Source organism: Gossypium hirsutum, chromosome D11, assembly GCF_007990345.1.
Source record: "Gossypium hirsutum isolate 1008001.06 chromosome D11, Gossypium_hirsutum_v2.1, whole genome shotgun sequence".
Classification (NCBI taxonomy): Eukaryota; Viridiplantae; Streptophyta; class Magnoliopsida; order Malvales; family Malvaceae; genus Gossypium; species Gossypium hirsutum.
Genome location: NC_053447.1, coordinates 37,783,515 through 37,791,145, shown reverse-complemented (window position 1 = coordinate 37,791,145; position 7,631 = coordinate 37,783,515).

The following is a 7,631-nucleotide window of genomic DNA, read 5'->3' as shown; positions in this document are numbered from 1 at the left end:
TATGATAAATGTCGTTATTTACTTGTAAACTTACTAAGCTTTATGCTTACTTTCTTTATTTTCCTTATTTTTATAGTATCGCCAAGTCAGTTCGAGGATCACAAGGACGTCAGAGTTCGTCCCACACTATCTATAGAAATCTCGGTATTATATGATTTCGAAACGTGTAAAGTTATACCATGTATAGAGACTTAGTCATTTTGAGTGTGTTTATATGATATGGATAATGGTTAGCTATTGAAATGGCTAATTAAGAACATGTGTGTGTTATGAATGCCTAGGTGATAGTTTATACCTAGAGAATATCAAAGAGTAAAAATTTGCAATGAAACAGTTTTGGGACAGCAGCAGTGACGTGACTTTGAAAAATCACCAAGGATAGTATAAAATGAATTAGAGAGTGAATGATATATATAATTAAATCTTATCGAGTCTATTTTCATAAAAAAATAACGGTGTGGGTAAAGGAATTTTATATTCTCACATATTTTAATTTTGGTTAGACAGGGTTAGAATGGTTTTTGGAGTCCCCTGTTCTAAATATAGAAAGTCTTTAAAAATTGTACAAAAATAATTATTACTTATAATTTATTTTTCTAGATTTCTTAGTGAGTCTATTTTCTGTAGAAACAAATGAGAACACCATATGAAAATCATTCGATGAGAAAATTGATTTTTAGTGAATAAAGGTTAAAACCGCCAGGCAGTGAAACAATGGAGAATTTAATGAATAAACTGCACTAAATAGCTAATTCAAAAATTCTGAAAATTTTATGGTAAGATAATATATGAGTCTAGTTTTAGGAAAAAAATTATGGATCTAAATTTTGAGTTTTTTTTATCTCAAATTATAATTAAATTAGTGATTGCTGTGTAGGTGCACAACAATATAGTGAACAATGAAATAAATTTTAAAAGCAATTTTTTATGCTCTGAACTGGTAAGTTAAATTAGATAACGCCTCACGCTCGACTCCGGTAACAGTCTCGGGTAACGGGTGTTACACCTTCACCCCCTGTTATACCTCCTATTGCACCCCCACCTCCTCTTGTGACTGAATCTAGTCGACATAAACCGATTGAAAAACTTAGGAAATGTGGTGCTGAAGAATTCCGAGGTAGATTGGAAGATGATCTGGTTAAAGCTGAGTATTGGCTTCAAAATATCTTGCGAGTTTTCAAAGAAATTGTTTGTCCTCCCGATAATTTTCTTAGATGTGATGTTTCATTGTCAAAGGAAGAAGCGTATAGTTGGTGGACTATGTTGACGGTTGTGGTACCGAGAGAGAAAATTTTTTAGAATTTATTTCAGATCGAGTTTAAAAAGAAGTATGTCAGAAAATAATATCTTGACAAGAAAAAGAAAGAATTCTTTGAATTACGATAAGGAACCATGTCAGTGGCTGAATACGAGAGAGAGTTTGTGTCTCAGTAAATATGCTCAAGAAATTGTGCCTACTAAAGAAGAAATGTGTATTCGGTTTGATGACATCTTGAACAATGAAATTAATATGATGATCGGAGGTAATGAAATTTGAGAATTTGTTGTTTTATCTGATCGTTAACAGAAAATTGAAGAAGTGTACAACTGCAAAATACAAAGGGATAGGCAGATTCGAGAGTTTAACAAGAGAAGTTCCTCTAAGTCATTTTCATTACAACCAGCGAAGAAGAATAGAGAAGACTTTAGTCGAACTTGTAACACCCCTAACCCGTATTTGTCGTCAAATTAGGGTTATAGAGCATTATCGTACAAAAAAACAGTTGGACATACATTTCATATACTATCATAAACATATTGTAAACCACTCATTCATATATATATCATCCCTAAATTTAGCCGTCGAGGCCCTAAAAGTACCTTAGAAACAATTCGGGACTAAATTGAAACATTTGGAAAGTCTAGGAAAAAGTTACAAATATTTGAATGCAGGGGTCACACGGCCGTGTGGCTAGGCAGTGTGCCTCACATGGCTGAGACACACACCTGTGTCTCAGGCCATGTAACCATCGAATTAGGGACACACAGCCTTGTCTCAACCCGTATCCTCACCTGTGTAACTCTCTAAGTAAGGTCACACGGCTGTGTCACGCGTCTATGTGCCATGCCATGTAACTCTCGAAATAGCCCCACACACATGTGTGCCAGGTCATGTGCTAGGCCATGTAACTTAATGAGTTGCATACAAAGGAACCTTTAGGAGACACACGACCGTGTCGCTAGGCTGAGTGTCATTCAATAGCACCACAAATGCTTTCATCACAACTTAGCTAAACATGCATATATTACCAAGTTTCAATCATCAATTACTACTTCAATACCCTTCAAAACATGCCATAGTTTAAACATAATCAAGCTACTTGAAAACATACCATATGAGCCATTCCAAAACATGCATCATAACATAGTTACAACAACCTAATCTAGCAAGCATCATATGGTGCCAAACCAAGATAACATCCATAACTTATACACGCCAAATCCCAACTAAACATCCAGCAAAATAACATTATAAGTCCACCTATACATGCCATTATAACCTTGGCCAAAACATCAAAAACTACAGATATTTATGTTGGATAGTGTGATAGATCTCCGATGAGTTTCGAAATCGATCGAGCTTCCGATAATCTATAAAATGTTGGAAAAAAACTATGTAGACAAATAATTCTTAGCGAGTTCGTAGAAAATGAAACATAGCTTACCATTTCAATTACATAACAATAAGTATAATCACAATGTAACCCAAACTATAAGCTTGACACAAGCCTAAACATCATTATCAATACATAATTTAGTGCATTTATACATAATTCATTTGAATTAACCACATGATTAGTCATTTCCATCTGAAAATACATCATTTTATTCATTCATCCTTTCCATGAGCATATGCATGATTCCATTTGGAAACTTACCATTTCAATCCCTTTTCTTTCCCGTTGAACCATCTAGAATATCATTGGATACTCGAGAAAGCTCACACAAAGTGTGCTTAAACATATAATTGTAACCTTTCCTTCATATTGTTGCTCACATAAGCTGTGAAATGGGCCTACTCACATGAGTTGTGGGTCGGAATGTAAGCTACACGATGTTGCTCACATGAGTTGTGGAATTTAACCTTTCCTTCATATTATTGCTCACACAAGCTGTGAAATGGGCCTACTCACATGAGTTGTGGGTCGGAATGTAAGCTACACAATGTTGCTCACATGATTTGTGGAGTTTCCACAACAAATGCAGGACCTTAGCCATCGGCAGGACATTTAAGACCAGCACTATCCCCTCAATAATTTCATTAAAACCATGTCCATAAACATCCACTATTCCCTCAATTGATCTAATTACCATTCAAGACCTTTAGTTTAAAGTTTCATAGTCATTTCATCTTTCTAACTAATGGAACTCTAATTTTACACTTTTTATGATTTAGTCCTTTTCACGTAATTAATCATGCAAACATCAAAATTTCTTAACAAAATTTTAATACGACCTTACTAACAACCCATAGACATTAAAACAATAATAAAAAAAATTTACTCCTCAGATTTGTGATCCCGTCACCACTGTTCTGATTTCATTGAAAATGGGTTGTCACAAAACTACTTCAGTGTCTGAGCACTAGAACAAAAATAAATCAATTCATCATGATTTTAAATCTCCTACAAAACCAGTTGATAGTGTAGCAAGTGTACGGAACACTTCAAAGCCTAGTTGTAAACATAGTGGTAAATTTTATTCTGGCAAATGCAGAGCTAAATTTTGGGTGATAGTTAACTTAGTTTTTTCGTAAATGTGCTATAACAGCCTATTTTCGGTGAAATCAAAATAGTGGTTTTAGGACCACAAATCCAACATTGAAATATTTATTTGAATAATATTTTAATGTCTACCATGTTAGTAGTATTATATAAAAATTCCGTGAAGAAATTTTATCGTTTGCATGCTTAATTTGATAAAAAGGACTAAATTGCATAAGGTGCAAAATTAGAGATCTATAACTAAAAGGTTTCAAATTGCTATGAAATTGGAATATGAATGACCTTCAACTGTAATTAGACCATTAACATTAATATTAGACAAATTTGGACATCATTTAAGTAATTTTAAAGGTTAAGGTGTAAGGTTGATAAGGAAAATTGAAAATTTACCATGAAATAAAATAAAGAAAATAAAGATGTAACACCCCAAACCCAGCCTAAATGTTATTGTCGAATTTGGTGTGTCACATTGAAGTGTTTTCCGAAAACCATGTTGTCATTGAAAACCCTTCTTGAGATTTCAAACTTCTTGCCATTTAAAACTTGTACAAAACCTCAGTTTGCGTTGGCTTATTTTCAATCGAGGTTTATTAAAGAAACGTTATTACCTTTAAAACCTATTGTTGCGGAAGCTTAATTTAAAACAAATGATTTGTGAAAATGTGTTATTTAAAAATTGAGTTGCGGAAACGTAGCGTTTGAAAATAGTTATTGTTTTGGAAAACTGGGTTCTCTTTCTAGCAGATAAGAATCAGAATCAATAACATCCGAATTTCAAATCCAAAATTTTTGAGGCCTTATTACAACTCGAATCAAAATCAAAGTGCTTCAGTAAATGAGCAAAACAGAATAAAACTTGTGCTGTTGTAAGGCCCTCTCCGAGTCCCTCGTAGCTCTGAACTGTCTAACGCTGGGGATTACCTAAAAGGTTAAAAATGGGGTGAGTTTACAAAAACTCAGTGTGTAATCCCCTATCATTCAGTCAGTAATATAAGCAGTCGTAGTCTGGGCCAAAGCCCTTTTCAGTAACAGAACAATGTGGCTTTAGCCCAAAACAATAAAAGTGTAGTGTGGGCCTTAACCCATTGCAGTATCAGAATCAGAAATACAATACATGTGGGCCTAAGCCCAATACAGTGACAGAATCAGTAATAGAAATGGAAAAATGCAATTATGCAACCCATCGTAATCCAGCCAACACACCACTCGTACCAACCAACACACCATTTGGGGATAAAATCGACCCACCCAGCCAACACACCAAAATCAACACCTGTTGCGGCATTAATCAGTATCGCAGTAAAGCTGCCAGTAACCAAAATGGCTAAGAGTCGTAAACAAGATAGCTATAAGCTATAAATAGAATGGCTACAAGCTAAAAGTATAGTAATATGATTAGCACAAAGCCACCAGTAGCAGTGATATGACCAGCACACAACCATCAGTAACGGTATTATGATCGGCACAAAGCCATCAATAACAGTAATATGATTAGCACAAAGCCATCAATATCATTGCAGTAAAGCTACCAGCAACAGTATCGCAAGAAAGTTGCCCGTAATACTATATGTGGCCAAGCCGTCAGTAACAGTGATTGTGGGAGAGCCACCAATATAGTAGTTCCTCCATAATGGTATCCCAACCCCATGCAGTATGTCGTGTATGCAGAATGCCTTCCTTAGAATCAGTCATACAAATCACAAACAAATCAGTCATACCAATCACAGACAAATCAATCATTTAAATCAAAGACAAAACAGTCATTTACATCACAGACAAATCAATCGTTTACACTCGAGGGGCAAAATAGTCATTTACCCTCTAGGGGCATTATGGTCATTTTACCTTATAGGGGTATTTCGATCTTTTAAACCTATGGGGGTATTACGATCATTTTACCCTGCAGGGGCATTACGATCATTTTACCCTATGAGGGTTTTTTGATTATTTTACCCTATAGGGGCATTACGATCATTTTACCCAATAGAGGTTTTTCAATCATTTTACCTTACGGGGGTATTATATTCATTTTAAAAATATTGGGGTTTCGGTACTTATTATAACCTCCTAAAAGGTCTATCGTTGCTTGAGCAACTCAGATAACCTACACGACCAGAACAATGATATGGGCCCAAAACTCGCTATTGGGCTCAAGTGGGCCCACACGCTCGTGTGGCCCATTTAGTCCAAATTCACATACGGCATCACGAGCCTCATAAGCTAACCTATAAATGATCACTTACCGAGGATTTTACCCGTGTGGGCTCATAAGCCCATTGGGCCTACGTGGCCCATTTCGACCCATCGAGGCCTATAATAGCCTCAGCTATGCAAACGTCACAGTCCAACAACACTTACCACATCACATACATTTTATTCGTGTGGCCCACAAGCCCACTGGCCCCACATAGCCCATTTCGGCCCAACGAGGCCCAAAACAGCCTAAGACCATGAGAGCGCTCGTGGTGGCCTCTACTGACTAATGCCCATGTTCATGGGCTCGGTTCACCACACGCATGATCGCACGCTTGTATGACATCACAACCATATTTCTAACTTTTCGGCATTTTGCTGATCTATAGTCATAGCAATGTAACAACACGTACTTTTGGCTTTTCAGCTAATCATCGAATATCGCATACAAATACACACCTGATTGCAACAACGAAGAGTGCGAATAATCTGGAGCACAAAACCTATAACCAACACAACACAAGATTAACACATACTCTTAATCCATAAACTTTATTTACTAAACCACAAACACTCACATTGCTAGATCTAATAGATACTAGAGCGTCACTGCTGATCAAGGGCGAATCCCCCCTCCTAACAAGATTCAACAGGTCAAAAGTTGTTAGAAAAGAACCATACATTCGGCCCTCAAGAGAAAGAAAAGGGAAAACTGAAGCTTGTTAATAGAGCCAAAAGAAATTTGACTAAGATCGAAATAATAAAGTGATGTAACACCCCCTTACCAATAAAAAAACATATTTTAACAATAGTCAGTCAAGAAGATTCGACTCGGAATAAGAAGAACAAAGAAGTTTGAGAGGGAGAGATGAAAGTAAAAGAGAGGGTCGGCTGTAGTAGAAACTGATTAAATAAGAGATGAGTAGGAAGTTTCAAGAAGAGAAGAAACAGTATTCAGTTTCTTTTAGAGAAAAGAAGCAAAACTAAAGCTGAAAAGGAGAGAGCAAACGGCCACATACAAAAGTGCCAGCCAAGAAAACCACTCCAGCACTTCGGATATACGTAACAAAAGCCCCTAGCTAAGTTTCCAAGAGCAAGAAACCTATTTCGACACAACTTCTCAAGCCTTAAAACTCTTTGAAAATTTCCACCCCCTCTCATTGATTTTCTCCCCTTATCCCTCCTTGATATCCTCCACAACCAACTCATAAGACCAATTCAAACTCTCCAACAATAGAGTTCTAATCCAACTCCAACTCCTGCCTACTAATGAACAAAATATATAACCCCATTTGCATATAGTGAGACTTGAACTCCAGTCCCCTACCAGAAAAAACACACCACCTTGCCACTAGACCATCCCCTCTCTTTGTATCATAAAACAACCACAAATAATTATAAATCCTATAATTTAACATCCAAGTTCCCTTAAGAGCCCAAAAATTAAAATTTTTCCAAAGGCCAGACTTGAGCCCAGGCTTCTTAAGCACTCCCAAATATGCTCAAATCACTTAGCGACTCAACCAAACATTGAATTGTGCTACTCACTTGCACAACTAAAATATCTAAGAGTAGTCTCCTATCCGCTTTAAATCTCAAGGCCCAATACTTCTAGGCCCAAAATTCGAGGCGTTACAAAAGATATCATCTTTTTTTTCTTCTTCATCAAATGAC